The sequence below is a fragment of the Canis lupus genome, chromosome 25 (genome assembly GCF_011100685.1).
Source record: "Canis lupus familiaris isolate Mischka breed German Shepherd chromosome 25, alternate assembly UU_Cfam_GSD_1.0, whole genome shotgun sequence".
NCBI lineage: Eukaryota > Metazoa > Chordata > Mammalia > Carnivora > Canidae > Canis > Canis lupus.
Window position 1 is genome coordinate 19,215,212 of NC_049246.1, and position 21,585 is coordinate 19,236,796.

Below are 21,585 nucleotides of genomic sequence, written 5' to 3' on the forward strand. Positions count from 1 at the left end.
TGACTCTCCATTCAATTTGACAGGTGCCCAAATTTTTAAATAGTTAACTGGATTTACTATTTTAGGATAATCTACCATATGACTAAAAGCTAAATGCACAGAGCAGAAGATTATAAGAAGAGCATTTCTTATTAGTGTCACTTTTTCTACTTGGAATCACATACTGTACTTTTAATTGATTAAGAATATGTTAAAAGGGCAGGTGTTGGTTTTAAGCCACAAGGTCAGAGTGTAGAGGGATATGTGTAAATCCTATGTTTATTAGATCTATAAATATAGTTCTTTCTACACTAAGTCCGTTTAATTTCTAAGAACCCAGCCCTCAGACCTAGGACTGCTTCCCAGCCCACTGCTGGAATTCCTGATCGTGGCAGTCTGCTGAAACATGAGTTCAGTTACCAAATATAGTTGAGTGGAGTAAGAGGACAGATGTAAGTCCGAGGCCACAGTTGCTTCAAAGTGACCAAGGACCAAGCCGTCTTTAATGAATAGGCAAGACCAACCTCCACTCTCCCAGAGAAGAAGAAATGCTCATTTGAAACCCATCACCTTTTCAGAGTCTTCAAAATAACCAAGGATTGAAAAGGTTTGTAAGATATTTCTTAATATACTATTAGGGCAACATTTTTTCAACTTGTTTTAAGCTAAAAATATAAAGTTTCCCTGAAATTATAATACTATTTAGACAATGCCTTGATTTTTCTTTAATTTGGAGAGAAATGGGAATTTTGTACTCTTTCCAAAAGAAGATAATACATAAGATTTACCTTTATTTCTATCCCCACTGTCAAATAACTGAATTTTCTCTTATAATCTTAAATAAGCTAAATTGGTGCTATCAGTCCCTGAAGAATGAAGTGTAGTTATGGAAGCAACATTTGTCAAGATTGTTTGATTATATATGTGTTATGTTTCACAGAAAACATGAATACAGTTAATTTGAACTTTGCCCATACTTAAGGTAAATACTGATGGCTTACAGTTGTGTACTGTAGGTTTTAGTAACATTTTAAGTTTTTAACTATACTTCCAACAGATTTTTAAAATCAGTTTATATAGTAATTGCAGACATAGGAAATTATATCTATGCATAAAGTTTACATGTTTATTTATAAAAAAGATAAAGCTTCCTAAGGGAAAACTACAGGCAAATTTAAACATCACAGTATGATTTTATATCATGTTGTTTTAAGTTACACATGAAATTGTCTTGAATCCAATATATGAGGTTGATACAGAATGGTTTGAGGGTCATATTACTTTTTTAACATTTACTAAAAATACTAATCACCTTCTAGTATGAATACAATGACCACATATCAAGCCCATTGCCTAACAATACTATGCAAAATCTGTTTGATCATGTATGTGCAGAAATTACAAAATAAATATCCTTTCCAGTATTTTTTCTCAAAGAACTTGAATGCTCATCTCGATTATTCAGATTTTAAAAATCGAGTCTATTTGACAAATTATTAGTAACAATAGACAAGGTAAAAGATTTACTTGGCCAATAAATGCTCTGTAAATATGTGATTACATATTCCTTTTTTTTATTATTTTTATTTTTATTTTATTTTATTTTATTTTATTTATTTATTTTTTTTGATTACATATTCCTAGAATACAGATTAGTTGTCTCCCATTCTAGTGTCTAATATGGATGAGGGTCTGTATTTTAAGGGCTCTATGTCAGTTCCATCTGAGCTTCTCTCTGTTTTATTGCTAAAACTGAATATTGAAGGGGTCCTGTAGCATACTTTGTAATACAGTATGTATCTAGATTATACTGGACAATGACAATCACTTTAATTTCTTTAGTTCATTGAAAAAAGTGTAGAGGGAAAACACTAGTCAAGTTTCAAAAAATATGATGTATTCCTGAAGATATACCAACTGAAATGTGTAAGGACAAAACAAGGAACTCCACTTCGTTATTAATAATATGTGTGTGGAGGATATCAAAAGGGATTGAGATAACTGAGTTACAGTCAGGAATTTTAGCTATCTGGAGTTAACGGCTATGTCCTAGCTAAATTCTAGCAAAGAAAACAAATATTGAGTGAAGTAACTGACTATAATTTGTAACTGTTATATTGGAGAATAGAGAAACAAATTTGGTAACTAATTTTTAACCTGCATACTTTTGATATTAAAACTCATTTTTAAAAAAACACAAGTAAATCCATTCCAACCTAAGCCAGCTTGACTACACATAAAATTTCTTTTCCAAGATTCCTTTTTCACAAAACTTCTGCAATTTTTTATATTCATTCCCTTTTTTTCTTTTTTCTTTTGAAAACAATCAGTTAGTTGTTTTATTTTAGGACAAAATTATTTTTTTCCTTAACAATTTGTATACCTCATACTTTTTCTTACCAAATACTCATACTACTTTCCTTGCATAGAAATGGATCCCTTAATATTTCTAGTGGTCTTAATGACACATGCTAATTAGAATTCTTAACCCTTAGACTCCTTAATTTCTAGCAAAAACTAAGAAGTACATAATTGTGGACTATCACACTAGCATTCTGTGAGTTGGCAAATTTATAAATACATTTTATTTTTTTTTAATTTTTAAAGATTATTTATTTATTTATTCATAGAGACACACAGAGAGAGAGAGAGAGGCAGAGACACAGGCAGAGGGAGAAGCAGGCACCATGCAGAGAGCCTGACGTGGAACTGGATCCAGGGTCTCCAGGATCATGCCCTAGGCTGCAGGCGGGGCTAAACTGCTGCGCCACTGGGGCTGCCCTATAAATACATGTATAATTTCTAGAAGTATATTCTTCCTCATAGTAAATTTTTCATTGTGGCACAAAACATGTTTACTAATAGACCCAAATATTTTTAGTTCCACTATAAAAGGATGCCAAAAGTGGATAAACCTATATTCAGTTATTAATGTTTCAGTACTTTATCTTATTTGGAAATGATATACTCAATGCATATTCATCATTTAATTTATCTCAGTGTAATTTTAAGGTTTTAAGTTACAAAAAATATTTTGGAAATTTTTTTAAAAAATGTTTTAGAGGCGGTGGTGGGGAAAGGGAGAGAGAGAATCTTAAGCAGGCTTCCACATACAGTGCTAGCCTGAAACAGGAGGCTCAATCTCACAATCTTGAGATCATGACCTGAGCCAAAATCAAGTCAGATGCCTAACTGACTGAGCCACCCAGCACCCCTTTCAAAACTATTTTTAAGTAGACATATCATAAAGCATAATTACTGTTTAAAATTCATTTATGAACTTTTATGTATTCAATTTACTTGATAATTATGTTTATTCATGAAAATTTCATGAGACATTGAATAGCTAATCATCATTTTTAAAAAATATTTTATTTATTTATTGAAGACACAGAGAGAGGCAGAGACACAGGCAGAGGGAGAAGCAGGCTTCCTGAGAGGGAGCCCGATGTGGGACTGGATCCCGTGACCCCAGGATCACGCCTTGAGCCTAAGGCAGACGCTCAACCACTGAGCCACCCAGGCACCCACTTTATCATCACATTATCTTTCTTGCTTTCAAATTATGTAACACAGGTAAACATGAGATTATTTGACTTTTTGTAAATCTAAGTGAAATAAAAGTTGTGTCCCATTACATTTAATGCTGATAATCCTAAAGACATTCCTGTCCTAATTAAACCAACAAATTTAAACTAGCTTTTTTTTTTCTGAAGATTATCCTCAATCATGTGAACTTGAAAAAACATTTGAGTTGGTTTCTGTATTTCTGAGAATATACTTGATTTATATCAATGATTGCCTTTAACCCAGTTAAATAGAGCTCTTTACAAATTAATTTTGGCAATACTATGTTGAGGTAAAAATTTAATCTGCAAGATACTATGTACTACACACATAAACACAGAGACATATGCCAACAGAGCTCTTAATAGCTTTTATTTTAAAATTGTAGCTATGAGATAGGTACAATAATGCAAAACTCACTAGTTTATAAAAGAACAATTTGGATCCAAATCGTGTTTCTAGAAGATGGAGTAAGCTAAGGTTACCTGCTGAAAGGCTGAAATGTTTTACTAATTGTGGAGAAAACTCTTAAGATTATTTGCCTCCTTCCCTGTCTTGTTTGTTTGTTTTTCCTTTCTGATAAGAATTACCTCCCTGAATTTTGCATTTCAAAAAGATGGCCTCAGTTCCTAGAGAAGATCAGACAAACAAGGCTTTTGAGATAAATGGGAGGTTTGGGGATTGGTAAGAAGGATAAGTGGGCTTTTTCTGTTCTTGTAAAGACTCAATTTGTTTTTAGTATATGTGCTGCCGAAGCGAGCACTAAAGACTCAATTTGTAAGACCAGTTGTACAAGTTGCCCTCAGTTGGTAGTACATCTATTTTTAATTCCTCAGAGAATTGGGCTGCAATCTGAATATATCAAGGCACTGATCCACCTACATTGTCCTCAGTTTGCTTCTTTATATCAGTGAGATCTTTTTTTTTTTAATCAGTGAGATCTTTAAGATAAAAATCGGAAGTTTCTTGTGTTCTGGGTTTACAGCGATTTTGTCTTTACAATGTTGTTCTTCCCTAGTGCCTAGTTTTACTTATCTTAGGAGAAAAAGCCTTTGAAAAACTTCTTATCAGGCTCTGAATATCAACTTTTAATTTGGCCAACTTTTGACCAAAGCACTACTTTAAAAAAATCCTTCCAAATATCTTCTTGGGTTTCAGCTGGGACAAACAGCAAATATTCCTGGTAGTATTGAACAACCTCATGGACCCAAGACAGTGGACCCAGTCAGTAAAGCCTCTGCTGCAAAATAGAATGCAACCCTGCCTGACCATATTTTTGGTGCCCCCTACACTGACAGTTGCCAAGTCAAATTCTCAGAACACAGAAGACAAATGGGAAGACAATAGTTGTCCCTGGGAGAGAAAGAATCAATAAGCAATGGTTCTGGATTTGGAAGGAAGAAACTGTGAAATTTTACCTTCCTCTCTCACTGGCACTAATGATCCAGGAAAGCTGAATTCTGGGAATAATTTTCATCCTTTGCCAGCTTCTGCCAGTTTTCCCAGAATCCTTTCTGTGAGCTCCAGAGTGAGTACATCTAAAGTGTAAACCAGTATCAATCAGAATTTTTTGCAAGGTTTTCTATTAATTTTTGTTTTAATTTCCCCTTGGCTATGTAAGGGATAACTGGTAGCAGTTGACTGGAGTCCATCAACCCTGGGAGGGGCCCATATGGAAGCCCTCTTTTGAGGGTAAATATGGGGGTGTTGAGATGGTGTCAAGAATTTGATAAAACCGGGCAGCCCTGGTGGCTCAGCGGTTTAGCGCTGCCTTCAGTCCAGGGCGTGATCCTGGAGACCTGGGATCGAGTCCCACATCGGGCTTCCTGCATGGAGCCTGCTTCTCCCTCTGCCTGTGTCTCTGCCTCTCTCTCTCCATGAATAAATAAATAAAATCTTAAAAAAAAATAAATAAATAAAAAGAATTTGATAAAATCTTCAGGGACAATCATATTTCCAGTGTCCCAGTTGATTGCAAGTGAGACCAATTTCTAGACCAAAGGTGTGATTATGGTGAGAATGCAATAGGATTGCGATGAGAATGTGATGGGAAAGGCCCAAGGGTTTTAGGTTTCTAGCCTTGAGGCTATTGCACTTACAAGGCAACTTGAACTTTTGCCTACAGTCTTGTGGTCTCTTCAGAGTGGAAAAGTAGTTCATATAGAGGATTAGTAGATGGTGAGTACTCAGGTTAAGTAAGATAATTTTTCATTAGCCTTTTGCAATGAATCTTTCAATGAAACTGTTTAGAATCTTGAGCCATTTTGGAGACTTCTGCATGCCAATTAAAATACGTAACTTATTCCATTTGTTGATTTGGAAACCCTTGCCTTCAAGGACACTTCTTAAATGAATGATCTTGTCTAATTGGAATGTTCCCCATAATGGCCATTGTAATCCTAGGTTTTAGTAATATTTTGCCTTTTTTTTTTTTTTTTTAAGATATCTACAGTTACCAGCACCATAGTTCTTAGACATTAAATAAGCGGGTGTGCCAAAATGTGATATGCTCAATTCTTTGAATCTTGAGAATCCTGTTTCTTTAGCTAAGCCTTGGTTTTCTCAGAGCCAAATTAAAACCTAAGAGGGATGTGCCACTGGATTGGAGGTTTTGTGGTGTTTTCAATGTGCCTCATTTCACAGAAATTTTGAGGTTGGTGGGTGAACTAGTATCAAACTAACTTGCTCTATGATCAACTTCCCAGCTTGGGAGTCTTAGAATTAAGTAATATGTGCTGATAAGAGCTTTTAAGTGCTCTATCCCTGCCCGCCAATTTTGTGGCTTTGACTTCCAAGTTTCCCATTAGCATTAGATCTATTATTCATTTCACAAGGTATCTTTATAATGGCAGATACCCTAACTACTTTTACTTAAAAATTTCTAAGTGCTTACTTAGATGTTGGTTTTGATGGTCTAAAAAGTCTGAATTTCTTCTTATTTTCCCAAGAACCCCAGTAATTTATGCTGTGGACTCACCTCAGGCTTTGTGAGTCTCCTAATGAGTACCTCCAAATGCAGACTCCCAATATGACTATTCCAGAGCCCTTACAAGACTCCCAGAATCTTTCTTGGATTTGTTTGTTTATATACACTTTTTCTGTGTGTGTGTATGTGTGTATACATTTTTAAATAAACTTTTCTAAAATAAAGTTTGTTTGGATCAGAGAGCTGAACACAAAGAAGTAGAGAATTCAAATGTGACAGTGACTTACCTATAGCCCTCATAACAATGAAAGGAACAGAAAATTCAAAGGGTTCAGAAGGCATCTTAACTATGCAGCATCTCTATAGGTCATTACCTGTCACATTCAGATTCCATCTTTGTCACTAACAACTGTTAAAAAATTATTAAACTAAATAATTTAGGTGATAAAAACAAATTTTATTTGAAATTTCATTAAGTGCATAGCTTTCTTTTGGAGAATTGCAAATGGGGTGGAAAGCAGGAAGCTTTTTATAGAAAAAAAAATGAAGAACAAGGAAGAGAAAAATAGAAAATATCTTATTGGCAAGGGCCACTTAGTCATCCTTGTTTGGAGGAACAAAGAGCAAGAAAATACAGATAGAGCCTGGAGTTGCTTGGCATTTGGGGATTGATTGTGTTTCTGGTCAAAAGAGCATTTACAAGTCACAAATTATCTAAGTTTCAATTTGCTTGGTAGGGATCCTCATGCATGAAGTGGCTTCGTCATTGGCCTAGAAGATTATTTTAATAAAAGGAAGAAATTATCAATAATAACTGTGAATGCAAATGGACTAAATGCTCTAATCAAAAGACATAGCATGACTGAATAAATAAAAAGGCAAGACCTAACTACATGCTGCCTATCAGAGAGTCATTTCAGACCTAAAGGACACACACAGATTGAAAGTGAAGGCATGGAAAAATATTTATCATGCAAATGGAAGCAAAGAGAAAGCTGGAGTGAAACACTTATATCAGACAAAATAGACTTTAAAATACAGACTTTAACAAAACACAAAAAGGACAACATAATCATAAAGGGAATATCCAGCAGAAAATATGACAATTATAAATATTTGTGCACCCAACATGGGAGCACCCAAATATGTAAAACAACCATTAACACACACAAAGGGAGAAATCGATAGTAATAGAGCAATAGTAGGGAACCCTAACACCCCACTTACATCAAAGGTAAATCATCCAGACAGAAAACCAACAAAGAAACAGTGGTTTGAATGACACATTGAACTGGATGGAGCTAACATATATACTCAGAACATTCCATTCAAAAACAGAGGAACACACATTCTTTTCAAGTACACATGAAATAGTCAACAGAATAGAACCCATATAGGCCACAAAACAAGTCTCAACAAAATAAAAAAAGACTGAAATCATATCATGCATCTCTTCTGATCATAACACTATGAGACTAGAAAACAACTACAAAAAAAAAAAATCTGGAAAAACCACAAATACATGGAGGTTATATAACATGCTACTAAACAATGAATGGGGAATAGGCTAACCAAGAAACCAAAGAGGAAATAAAAAGAATACATGGAGATAAAATGAAAACACAATGGTCTAAAATCTTTGGGATGCAGCAAAAGCTGTTCTAAGAGGGAATATATAATATATAGATGTATATAATATATAGATGTTGCATATATATGTTCATATATAGCAATATAGTTCCCTCTTAGAACCTACCTCAAGAAGCAAGAAAAATCTCAAATAACCTAACCATAGTTTGGCTAGTAGAAAAAGAACAAACAAAACCCACAGCCAGTAAAAAAGGAAATAATAAAGATTAAAGTAGGAATAAATGAAATAGAGACTAAAAAACACTAGAACAGATTAGTAAAACGAGGAGCTGTTTCTTTGAAAGATCAACAAAATTGGTAAGCATTTAGCTATATTCATCAAAAGAGAGAGAGAGAGAAACAGCAAGAGGACTCAAATAAAATCAGAAATGAAATAGGTGAAATAAAAACCAGCACCAGAGAAATATAATCATAAGAGAATATTATGAAAAATTATATGTCAACAAATTGGACAACCTAGATGAAATGGAGAAATTCCTAGAAACATATAACCTCCCAAAGAAATAGAAAACCTCCAGGAAGAATAGAAAATTTGAACAGACCTATTAATAGCAATTAAATGGAATCAGTAATGAAAAAATTCCCAACAAATAATAATCCGAGACCAAATGGCTTCACAAGTGAATTCTACCAAACACAAAGAATAGTTAATACCAGAGCACCTGGGTGGCCCAGTCGATTAAGCATCTGGCTCTTGATTTGGGCTCAGATCATGATCTCAGGGTCAGGAGATGGAGCCTCATGTCCCATACTCAGCAGGGAGTCTGCTTGAGAATTCTTTCTCCATCTCTCTGCCCTTCCCCCATTCACATACTCTCTCTTTCTCTCTAAAATAAATAAATAAATCTTTTTTAAAAAAGAATAGTTAATACCTATTCTTCTCAAACTATTTAAAAAAACAGAAGAGGAAGGAAAGCTTCCAAATTCATTTTATGAGGCCAGCATTACCCTGATGCCAAAAGCAGATAAAGACACTATAAAAAAAGAAAATTAGAGACCAACATTTCTAATGAACTAGACATAAAAATCTTCAATAAAATATTAGCAAATTATATTTGACAATACATTTTTAAAAAAACATTTATCACAATCAAGTGGGATTTATTCCAGGGGTACAAGGGTGATTCAGTATTCATAAATCAATCAACATGATACATCATGTTAACAAGAGAAAGAAAAAAAACACATGATCATCTCAATAGATGCAAAAAAGTATTTTACAAAACACAGCATCCATTCATGATAAAAACCCTCAAAAAAGTGAGCGTAGAGGGAATATATCTCAACATAATAAAGGCCATATATGAAAAATGCATAGTTAACATCCTGATATTCAATGATGGAAAACTGGGAACTTTTCCTCTAGGATCAGGAACAAGACAAGGATCCTTTCTCACCACTTTTATTTAACATAGTCCTAGAAGTCCTAGCCACAGCAATCAGACAACAAAAAGAAATAAAAGGCACCCAAATTGATAAGGAAGAAGTAAAACTTTCCCTATTTGCCAAGGACATGATACATACATAGAAAACCTAAAAGATTCAACCAAAAAACTACTAGAACTGATACATAAATTCAGTAAGGTAACAGGATATAAAATCAATATACAGTAATCTGCTGCATTTCTCTACACTACTAATGAAATAGCAGGAAGACAAATTAAGAAAACAATTCCATTTACAATTGCACCAAAAATAATAAAATGCGTAGGAATAAACTTAACCAAGGAAGTCAAAGACCTGTAGTCTGAACACTATAAAACACTGATGAAAGAAATTGAAGATGACACAAATGGTAAAATATTCCATGCTCATGGATTGGGAGTACAAATGTTGTGTGTGTGTGTGTGTGTGTGTGTGTGTGTGTTTAAAGATTGTACTTATTTATTCATGAGAGACACAAAGAGAGAGAGGCAGAGACACAGGCAGAGGGAGAAGCAGGCTCCATGCAGGACTCAATTCCAGGACTCCAGGATCATGTCCTGGGCTGAAGGCAGGCACTAAACCTCTGAGCCACCCAGGGATCCCCAGGAGTACAAATGTGAAAATATCTATACTACCCAAAAGCAATCTACAGATTTATTGCAATCCCTACCAAAATACCAACAGCAGTTTTCACAGAATTAGAACCAATAATCCTGAAATTTGTATAGAGCCACAAAAGATCCCAAATAGCCAAAGCAATCTTGAAAAAGAAGAAAACTGGAGGTATCCAAATCTCAGATTTCAAGTTATACTACAAAGCTGTAATTATCAAAACAGTATGATACTGGCACAAAAATAGGTAGATCAATAGAACAGAAAAGAGAGCCTGGAAAATAATCCCACAATTATATAGTCAATTAATCCACAGCAAAAGAGGCAATAGGGGTAGCCCCAGTGGCTCAGTGGTTTAGCGCCACCTTCAGCTCAGGACGTGATCCTGGGGACCGGGGATCCAGTCCCATGTCAGGCTCCCTGCCTGGAGCCTGCTTCTCCCTCTGCCTGTGTCTCTGCCTCTCTCTCTCTGTCTCCCATGAATGAATAAATAAATAAAATCTTTAAAAAACAAAAAACAAAAGAGGCAATAGTATATAATGGGAAAAAGTCTCTTCAACAAATAGTTTTGGGAAAACTGGATAACTTTATGCCAAATAGTAAAATGTGAGACATGAAATTATAAAATTCCTAAAAGAAAACATAAGGAGTAATCTCTTTGATGCCAGCCATAGAAATATTTTTCTAGATATGTTTCCTTTGGCAAGGGAAATAAAAACAAAATTAAGCTATTGGGACAATACCAAAATAAAAGGCTTTTGCAAGGAAAAGGGAAAGGAAATCCTCAACAAAACAAAAAGATAACTCACCAAATGGGAGAAGATACTTGCAAATGATATATCTGATAAGGAGGTTAATATCCAAAATGTATAAAGAACTTATATAACTCAGAACCAAAAAACAAATTCAAAACAATTCAAAAATGATCAGAGGACATGAATGGATATTTTTCCAAAGAAGACTTACAGAGAGCCAACAAACATGAAAAGATGCTCAACATCACTAATCATCAGGAGAATACAAATCAAAACTAAAATGAGATATCACTTCACACCTGTCAGAATAGCTAAAATAAAAAACACAGTAAACAAGAAGTGTCGGTGAAGATGTAGAGAAAAGGGAACCCTCATGCATTATTGGTGGGAATGCAAACTGGTGCACTTACTGTGGAAAACAGTACAGAGGTCCCTCAAAGAATTACAAATAGAATTGCCATATGATCCAGTAATTCCACTATTAGGTATTTATCCAAAGAAAACAAGAACACTTCAAAAAGATATATTCACCCCAATGTTTATTGTAGCATTATTTATAATAGCCAAGTTATGGAAGCAAACCAAGTGTCCATCCATACATGAATAGATAAAGAAGATGTGGTACATATATACAATGGACTATTACTCAGCTATAAAAAAGTAATGAAATCTTGCCATTCACAACAACATGAATAGATCTAGAGGATATAATGCCAAGTGAAACTTGGTGAGAGATAGACAAACACCATATGATTGAATTCATATGTGTGATTTAAGATGTAAAACAAAGAAAAAGAGAAGTGGGTCACCTAGGTGGCTCAGTCAGTTAAGCATCTGCCTTCAGCTCAGGTCATGATCCTGGGGTCCTGGGATTGAACCCCATGGCAGGCTCCCCATTCAGTGGGTAATCTACTTCTCTCTCTTCCTCTGACCCTCCCCTGGCTCTTGCTCTTTCTCTCTCTTAAAAAAAAAAAAAAAGAGAGAGAGAGAGAAGCAAGAACATTTTTGTTTGAGTTCTTTCTCTCTTTTTTAAAACATTTTTTGATGAGTCTGACTTTTTTTTTTTTTAATTGTAGTTCACCCTACCCAGTAACATACATTCCACTAATCATGGGCCAAGCAAAAATGTTAGTGGATCATTTAACATAGTACTTGAGTGCCATACAGTAACTACATTTTTACAGCAAAAACATACATGCTCATAGAGTTCTTCAGCTAAAATTCAAGATGGTATTATATTACTCAATTTGAATCTTGAAGCGGATGAATTATTGAAATCAATTGATTTTTTTCCTAAACGTAATAAATTAAAATAGCATTTGAACAGAAAATGCATAGTTTCCACACAATTCAAAGCACCATAAATGTCCCCTCCACAAACATTATACCTCTTATTCAACTAACGGAAATTAGTTAAATGTGGTTGCTATAGAAACATGGAACTGTCCTGTTCAGATTTTCCAAGCAGCATCCTTCCAGATCCATATAGACAAAACATTCTTTGTTTTATCAACTTTGTTGTCTTAAAAAAATAGCTCCTAATTTCATCAATCTGTTCTATCGGTGTTTTTTGTTTTTTTTGTTTGTTTTTTAAGTTTCTATATCATTTATTTCTGCTCTAATCTTTATTTCCTTCTTTCTTCTGGTTTTGGGAGGTTTTTGTTGTTGTTCCTTTTTTAGTGCCTTCAAGTGTAAGGTTATGTTGTTTGAGATTTTTCTTGCTTCTTGGTAGACTGGTATTGCTATAAAACTCCCTCTTAGAACCATTTTTGCTGCATCCCAAGGATTTTGAATGATTGTGTTTTCATTTTCAATTGTCTCCATGTACATTTTTATTTCTTCTTTTATTTCTTGATTGACTCATTCATTGTTTAGTAGCATGTTATGTATAACCTCCATGGATTTGTGGTCTTTCCAGATTGTGTGTGTGTGTGTGTGTGTGTGTGTGAGGGGAGTTGTTTTCTAGTTTCATGGCATTGTGGTCAGAAAAGATGCACAATAAGACTTTAATTTTTTGTATCTGTTGTGAGTTGCTTTATGGCCTAATATGTGATTTATTCTAGAAAAGGTTCCATGTGCACTTGAATGTGTACTCTGCTCTTTTAGGATGGAATGTGCTGAATACATTTGTTAAATCTATCTGTTCTAGTGTGTCATTCAAAGCTACCGTTTCCTTGCTGATTTTCTGTTTGGATGACCTGTCCATCAATGTAAAGTGAGGGGTTAAAGTCCCCTACTATCTGTATTACTATTGATTAATTCCTTTATGTTTGTTATTAGCAGTTTTATCTATTTGGGTGCTCCCATGATGGGTGCATAAATGTTTACAATTTTTACCTCCTTGTGGAATTGTCCTCGTTACTATTATGTAGTGTCCTTCTTTGCCTCTTTTTACAGCCTGTGTTTTAAAGTCTGTTTTGCCTGATATAAGTGTTGCTACTCTGGCTTTCTTTTGACATTCATTTGCATGATAAAGGTTTCTCCATCTCTTCACTTTCAATCTGCAAGTGTTTTTAGGTCTGAAATGAGTCTCTTATAGGCAGCATATAAATGGGTCTTGGTTTTCATCATTTTATCACTCTGTGTCTTTTGACTGGAGCATTTAGTCCATTTATATTCAAAGTAATATTAATAGATCTTTATTGCCATTTTGTTACTGGTTTTGTGGTTGTTTTTGTAGTTTTTCAAAAAAAAAAAAAAAAGACTCTTAAGTATAGGGAACAAACTGATGGTTCCCAGAAGGGAGGTGGGTGGGGGGATGAGTGAAATAAGTGATGGAGATTAAGAGTACACTTATTGGGCAGCCCGGGTGGCTCAGCAGTTTAGCGCTGCCTTCAGCGCAGGGCGTGATCCTGGAGACCAGGGATCCAGTCCCACATCGGGCTCCCTGCATGGAGCCTGCTTCTCCCTCTGCCTGTGTCTCTGCCTCTGTGTGTGTGTGTGTCTCATGAATAAATAAAATCTTTAAAAAAAAAAAAAAGAGTACACTTATTGTGATGAGCATTGAGAAAGTACAAAATTCTTCCCTTCCCTTAGCCAAAAGGCCGAGAAGTGATAGAAAGTACAGAATTCTTGAATCACTATATTGTATACCTGAAACTAATAAAACACCATATGTTAATTATGCTGGAAATTTAAAATAAATAAATGAAAGTTTTAAAAATAAAAATGAAAGGAAGAAATTTGGTCTAGGAATTGCCTGATTCCCAAGCAACAACAATAAAAAGTTTTAAGTCTTTTTCAACTTTTGTTTTCATAGGGTAGATTTTATTTTGAAATATTTTTCATTTTGAATCTTTGTACCAAGTTTTTATTACTTTTTTAGAAATTGTTTAAATATGAAAATAAACAAATTAAAATGCTTAATTTAAATTGTAAGATCACTTATAATTTAACTGGGTCTTTTTTTCAAAGAATGTGAAATAAACAAAAATTTTTCAGACATGTCCCACCCCTCAACCTTATTTCTGCCCAAGTTCTACGACAAGGTAATCAACATAGTTTGGTGCATATTCTTACATTTTTCATGTATTTATTCCTAACTACAACATATGCATTTTAAAATGCTTATTGAAATGTTACTACATCTAGGCACCTGGGTGACTGTTGAGTTAAGCATCTGACTCTTGATTTTAGCTCAGGTCATGATATCACACTCTTTCTCTCTCTCCCTTTCAATAAATAAATTAAGTAAGTAAGTAAATAAGTACCTGGCCCATGTGGCATGGGATACTGAGTGATCCTTAGTACCTGTCAGCCATTTTCTAGCATCAAACACTTTTTCTTTCAAAATTAGCTTGTCAATGTCTCTACAAGGTATCGCATGAACAGATTGCAAAAATTCTCCCCTTATCTAAATTAAACACCCATAATATCTCCAATGGGAAAAGAAAATTTTGTGGTTATATGCAGGTTTGAACTCCAAATCTGCCGTTTCCTGATAGTTCAACTTTAGCCAAATAATTGAATCATTTATGCTGAAGTTTTGGGGACAGAAATAACAAAAAGAAAAATAATGATTGCCCCATCAATTATTCTGTGGATCAAATAGTTTATTATATGAAAGCAGGGAACATGCAACACTCAGAAGCTGTTATGTAGGAAATTCTCAGAGAAGGCTAGCTTTTATTGTTTGCAATTGAATTCTTTCTATTAAGGCTCTGCTGTTTCTCATGCATATACCTTGACCTCCCCCTCCCTAGTCAGGGAAGTCTTTGTCAACAGCCTATAGTGCCTTGCCTCATAAGGATCATGCAGGGGATGTCCCACAAGAATTTTTTGCTGATAACATAGAAGGTTATCTCAGTTATCATAGATCTGGTTTTCACATAATTATTCCCAAAAGTCAGCAACTCTAAAAATAAATGTCATTCATAATTTCTAAATTTGTCTTTTTTTCTCTTTTCTGTTATTTATACATTCATATGTGTTGAATCATATATATTTATATTTATATTCAGGCACTCAAAAATAAATATTTTCCCAAATACAAGGATAGTAATTCCAAGACAATTAAAGATGAAAAAATAGCTTGTGTAGAATGTGCAATATACATAGAAAATTTTAAAAGTTCAATGAAAACTTACATACATGTTCTATATTTCATAGTAGATCATGAGTCCAACAGGATATTAACTTAAAGAAAAGTTGTAAACCATAAAATTATTTATTTATTTATTTATTTATTATAATTTTTTTTTTTTTTTTTTTATGATAGTCACACAGAGAGAGAAAGAGAGAGAGGCAGAGACACAGGCAGAGGGAGAAGCAGGCTCCATGCACCGGGAGCCCGATGTGGGATTCAATCCCGGGTCTCCAGGATCGCGCCCTGGGCCAAAGGCAGGCGCCAAACCACTGCACCACCCAGGGATCCCCCAAACATAAAATTATTTAGAAATAATCTATAAATTACGTGGCATAAAAGTCCTTAGAATGAATGAAATATGCCACAGGAATTAAACAAAATAGGTGACCATGGAAGTTTACAATCGAAAGCAATATTTGCTTGGGAAAGTCCAGATGTTGATGAGCTGTCTACTGAAGTTCAAGGTGGAAGGAAATCTATAATGTCTCACAGTATTTGCTGATCTTCCCAAGCCTTGATTCACCAAATATTTGCTTAAGTTTGGCATCATACATAAATGTCAAAGTTCACCTGGAAAAATTTGCCTCCAGAGCACCATGAGGATACCCGCAGCTGCCTGCATGGTACAATTTGAGAGCACATAAAGCACCACTAGCCTGAGAGTATCCTCTGGCGACTGTTACCACCCTCCCACCAACAGCATGCCTCCTAAAACAGCCATGGTCTGCAAACACCAATATTAACACATAAATATGCATTTTATTATATTTAGTGTTTTTGTTTTGTTTCATTTGTACTTTAACAACTTTCAAAGATAACTTGAGACTGTATACAACAAAGGCACAATGCAATTGCCCAAAATCAATTAAACGATTAAGATCAAACCAAGCATAAGAAATTTAGAACCTGACATTATATCAATTTCCTACTTTTGCCTTTTCTCCTTTAGAATGTTAACTCCTTAGGACAGAGAATTCTGTCTTACAACTGTGTCCCCAGCCTGTAAAAGAAGAGCCTAACACAGTAGGCACTCAACAAAAATATGCTGACTAAATAAGTAAACAAAGAAAGTGAGAAAAAAAAAATAGGAGAGGGGAGTAAAAACATTTGTATTTCTATGATTCAAAATTTAACTCTGAGCTTGCTAGCTAGCATCCATGCCAAAGAGTATCATCAAAGGTTACAGAATTGTCTAGTGGAATGCCAAAAAACAAAAATGTTTTTCTGGTTCTGAATTTTTTCATGAGAAAGTTTCTTGGCAAGTATTGAGAAACATAAAAATCAATGTCTTTATAGATAAGGTTTTTATTAATGCTGTGTCAGACCTACTACTGTCTTGTATTAGGGAAATGAGCATGTATTTTGTATTTTTACATTGACAGCTATTAATATATAGTACTGATTCCTTATCAAGTTCTTACTAGAAAACAGAGCTCAGGGGATGAGTAACTATTGGTAAGACAGATGAAACAGCATGTAAAGAGCAGAACAATGCTTCACTAAGGACAGCAAGTCCTAGAGAAATGCTGCAGTGAGATCTGGATGGCTGAGAGCAAGGGGGGAATGAAACATTTCTACCTTGTGTCTTTGTATGGCTCTGTCTCCCATCAAATCTTTTTTAGGGTTCAATCCACATTTCAAGTACCAAGTATTTCTTAGTTTCTCTCCATCATCTGCCATGACTCAGACATTGTGCTGAGCATTAGCCATTCAAAGACGGTCAGTTACATATCCTCTTTCAAAGTGTTCACAGTCTAATGGAGTATGAGTTGTCTAACTCATATTAGTAATTCAGTAAGATGAATGTTATAATAAAATACTGTGCAGAGTGTCATGTTTGGAAGAAAGAGAATTATACTGACTGGGGAACCAGAAATCACCAAAAGAAAGTGGAATTAAGTTTTTAAGGATAAACTGGAGTTTGAAACAGAAAAACAGCAAGGAAGGGTAAAAGGAACAGTATGAAGATGGGAGAGAACATGGAATGTTCAAGGAATGGCAAATAGGCCAGTAAGGCATGGTGGTAGCATGTGTCAGAGTGAAGATGGAGTTGGTTTAGGTTGGAGTCTTCTTCAGGGCAGGCTGTCCAGAGGCACATAGATAACCTGCATATCATGTTTTGGACCTTCTCTTCTCCACTGGGAAAGTACCATTGGAAAACAAATATTAAAAGAATGACATGGCCAAATTTGTAAATATGTTCTCTCCCACCATCTTCGATATCTTACTACAAGATATTTAAACTACTTTAATAGCAATTACCATGTTTCTCCATGTATTTATTTCTCACTCTTGTCCTATCCCTCTAATCCCATCTATTAGATTATAAAATCATTAAAGGAGGGAAACTATGCCTGGCTCATCTTTGCCCTCCTTGAAGCTTCCCTGGAGCATATTAAGTGATAAATAAATGATCATTCAATTGATTTCTTGTCAATGTAATGATAAAACACACAGGGCCAACAAAGAGCCATGTCTCCCATGGGGAAGAAGCTAGACTTACACAAATTCCAAGAAATTAGAAAATGGCTGTGGCTTATCAGAGTTTTAAGCTGAATTATTAATAATGGATGCAGAATATATGAAAGATAAAAATAAAAAGAAAACAATTTCCAAGCAATTCAAATTCCTTAAGAGCATAGAGTCAGGGGGCAGAGAAGATTTAAAGATGTAGGAAAATGCTTTATCCCTCAAAATTTCAAAATCTTTCTATTCTACCTGCTAAATTGAAACTCCTTAATGTTTTTGGCATTTATCTCACCTCTTTACTCATTAAAGACACCTAATTAGTTCTTTTTACTCTATCTCATTTTCTGTGTCTATTACACCAGCATAGAATTACCAAAAGTGCTATTTGAAATAAAACATAAAATCTCAGGGAAATAAAGGAGATGTTTGCCGTTGTATTTCTTTTGATTACAACCTTTTAATTGTGGGGTGTTGACTGACATGAAAATCTCTGAAGCATGATTTTCCAGTGAGTTTGGGCCACCTGGAAACCTCCCTTGTTCATCCACGTTGAATGAGCATTTTCCCTAGCCCATGTGCATGTTCTAGCAGCAATAACTGGATTGCAAATTAAACACAACCTATAGAGCTATTATTTTCTTTTTCACTGTGCAAGCAGTTTTTAAGCTATACCTAATCCTCACAACTGGATCCTGTCAGATGACGCCTCTTTAAAACCAAAATACAAGTTAATAAGCAGGTGATTAAATTTGCCTCCAGCAAACACTCCTTATTTTAAAAAATGAACTAAAAAGTGTTTCATCATTCAGAAGTTTACTTTAAGCTTCCTCATATAATGTTTTTTATGAAGGTTTAAAATTTATCCTATTATGTTTACTTTGCACTAAGTATAGTTAAATCAATAGCAGAACTCTGATATTAGCAGAAGTAGCAGAAAACTGATCCACAGTTTTATTAGTATGATATATTGCTTAAGATTCTTGGTTGTGGAAACCATAATATATTGGTAGTTAAGTGTATGGTTAAGATAATGAGCTCTGAAGTCATTGTCTGGGTTTGAATCTTGGTTCTTCTAATCACATTTTCTGCCTCAGTTTCCTTCTTTGTAAACTAGCGCCTGTTATGAGAATTTTAAATGAAATAATATAAATAATGATGTTATAAATAAATAAATACATGAATGAATAAATAAATAAATAAATAAATAAATAAATAAATAAATAAATGTGCTTGACATAATACCTATCTCACAGTGAGCAGTACATTGTTAGCCATTATCATTATCAGGATTATTATCAGTAGTGCTTATGCTAGATGAAGTTATTAAGTAGCTGATGTTCTATAGCAGGGGTTGGCAAACTCTTTCTATAAAAGTCTGGATAAATATTTTAGGTTTTGTTAATCATAAAATCTCTGTTGCAACTACTAAACTCTGGCGTTGTTCTTCAAAGACAAAGACATTCACATGGTCACACTCTAAATGCAATCAGGAGTCAAAAGTCCCTGCTTCTGAAATGATCAATTCAGACCTTTCACTGTCTGGATACATCCTTCCAGATCTCTCATTCAGTTATTCCCACTACACCTTCCCTTTGCTTCATTGGGCCTCCAGTCCCTTAAGCTCTTTATGATCAAACTCCTACCCATGAATCCAAATCCAGGGTAGATTTTAGAATCCACCCCCCATCTTGCTGTTATTCCCAACGACCTCAACCATTCCCCTTTCATTTTACCTGTGTGTAAAAACCTGGAGCATCTTATCTCCACAACTTCATCTGGACTGCTGAGCTCTGGTGAAGAGAAGTGGGCAATCACACTGATTAATGATGCTATAAATACATTTAATTTCAACGAGGTTCTCCCCTTTGCCCATAAATCCCTCTTAAAAAAAAAAAAAAGATTTTATTTATTTGAGAGAGACAGTGCGTAGAAGTGGGGGAGGGAAAAGCAGACTCCCTGCTGAGCAGGGAGCCTGACCTGGAGCTCAATCTCAAGACCCTGAGATCATGACCTAAACCGAAGGCAGACACTTAACCCATTGAGCCACCTAGGCGCCCTGCCCATAAATTCTTAAGGAAATGTTCCCCTTTCTCTACATCAGCTATTTCAAATTGTCTCCTGTCCTCATAAACTTCCCAATCCTCAGAAATCTCAAGATAGGAGCTCTCCTTTCTTTCAATTACAAATTTATCTAGATTACCTCTTGCCCCTTCTCTCTCTCCCTTTCTTTCTCTCTCTCTCACATACACACTTCAATTATTTCTCTCCTTTAATAATGGAAGAACTGTTCTCTTCCAATCTGAAGTCATTTGTACTATAATAACCCACTTCCTCTTACATCCTGGAAGACCCGGTCTATTCATCACCCCCACTTTCTTACATGGGTCATCTGCTTCTTCCTCTCACCTATCTAATTCTATTAGCACTGAAACATGTTCCTGAGCCACATCTTAAACAAGGAAACCCACTAGATTTCATACGTTTTTCCACCTACTAACTCTGTCTCTCCTCATTTCTATAAAATTCTCAAAACAGTCAATAGCATATACAATCTATATTTTCTTTCCTTCAGAGTTTCTCAACATATGTGGAACCTGGCTTAAATCTCTGTCACATACACCAAAACTGCTGTTGCCAATGTTGCTAAATGTTTCCAGTTGCTAAGTCAAAAAGATACTTCCTCCTTCACAAGACATTTCCTTGCCCAGTTTCCATGACACCTTAGTCTCCTGGTTTTCTCCCAACTCTCTGGAGGATTGTTTCCTTTTCTCTCTCTTTCCTTGATGACCTTATCTACCCCCATGTCTTATAGAACCACCCATGGGCTAATAATTCCCAATCTAGTTTTGCTCTTTTATTATGTACTCTGAACCAGTATCTCAAATTGCCTTCCAGAAATCGCTAACAGAGTTCTTAGTTGCAAAAGGTGCAAATCAAAATTAAAATTTTTTTCTCAAAACTTCTTCCCCTATTTGTATCATGTGAGTTAATGGCACCATCCAACCCATTGTTTGAATAAGAAATCTATAATCTTTCCTCAGCCTCATCTCTTCATTTAATCAATCAGATTTCTGTCCTATCTTCTACCTTTTGCTTCAATTCACTGTTGTCCATCCCAGGGTTACTTATTCAGACTTCTGTCATCTTTTTTTTAATCTATTAGTTGTGCTCCGTAATGGCAAGAAATATTCTTTGGTCAACATGAGTGCAAAACAAATTATTTATTTATTTATTTTTTCAAAACAAATTATTGATAGGAGTTGTGGCAATTCACAGAATGAGGCCCATAGTGTATTCTGGAAGCAAGACCACAAGGCCAGAAATAGGCTCATGTATGGCTACCACTGCTGTGGTAATGGTCCACACCATTACCACCAGCTAAATGGTCCACACCACAGCTTCCACCTCCCACTCTCTGCACAGCCACCACTCCTGCCCCTCCATACTGCAAGTTGCTGCATCTACAGCTACTCCCAGAAGTCAGAATGTTTTCTCCATGGAACCTGCCTTGAAGTCCAAGATGGATGCATATAATTGCCATGTGTCAAGACTTGTGCCAGGCTCCAAGGGGCTGGGAAAGCAAATATTTGGAGAATCCATGTTCCATTATGATAAGT

The 21,585-nt window shown here is 35.2% G+C and overlaps 1 protein-coding gene across 4 annotated transcripts in view; it reads left to right on the plus strand.

Moving 5' to 3' along the window:
- The first annotated feature begins 439 nt into the window (after positions 1-439).
- The window catches only part of PALLD (palladin, cytoskeletal associated protein), a 421,753-nt gene continuing 400,607 nt past the window's right edge, over positions 440-21,585 (plus strand). Inside the window, exon 1 of one of the 4 annotated variants that reach the window (XM_038573555.1) lies at positions 440-586. The gene's annotated coding sequence lies outside the window, so the exon portion shown is untranslated. The remainder of the gene's footprint in view (positions 587-21,585) is intronic. The other 3 variants (XM_038573556.1, XM_038573558.1, XM_038573557.1) reach the window with 3 other exon arrangements.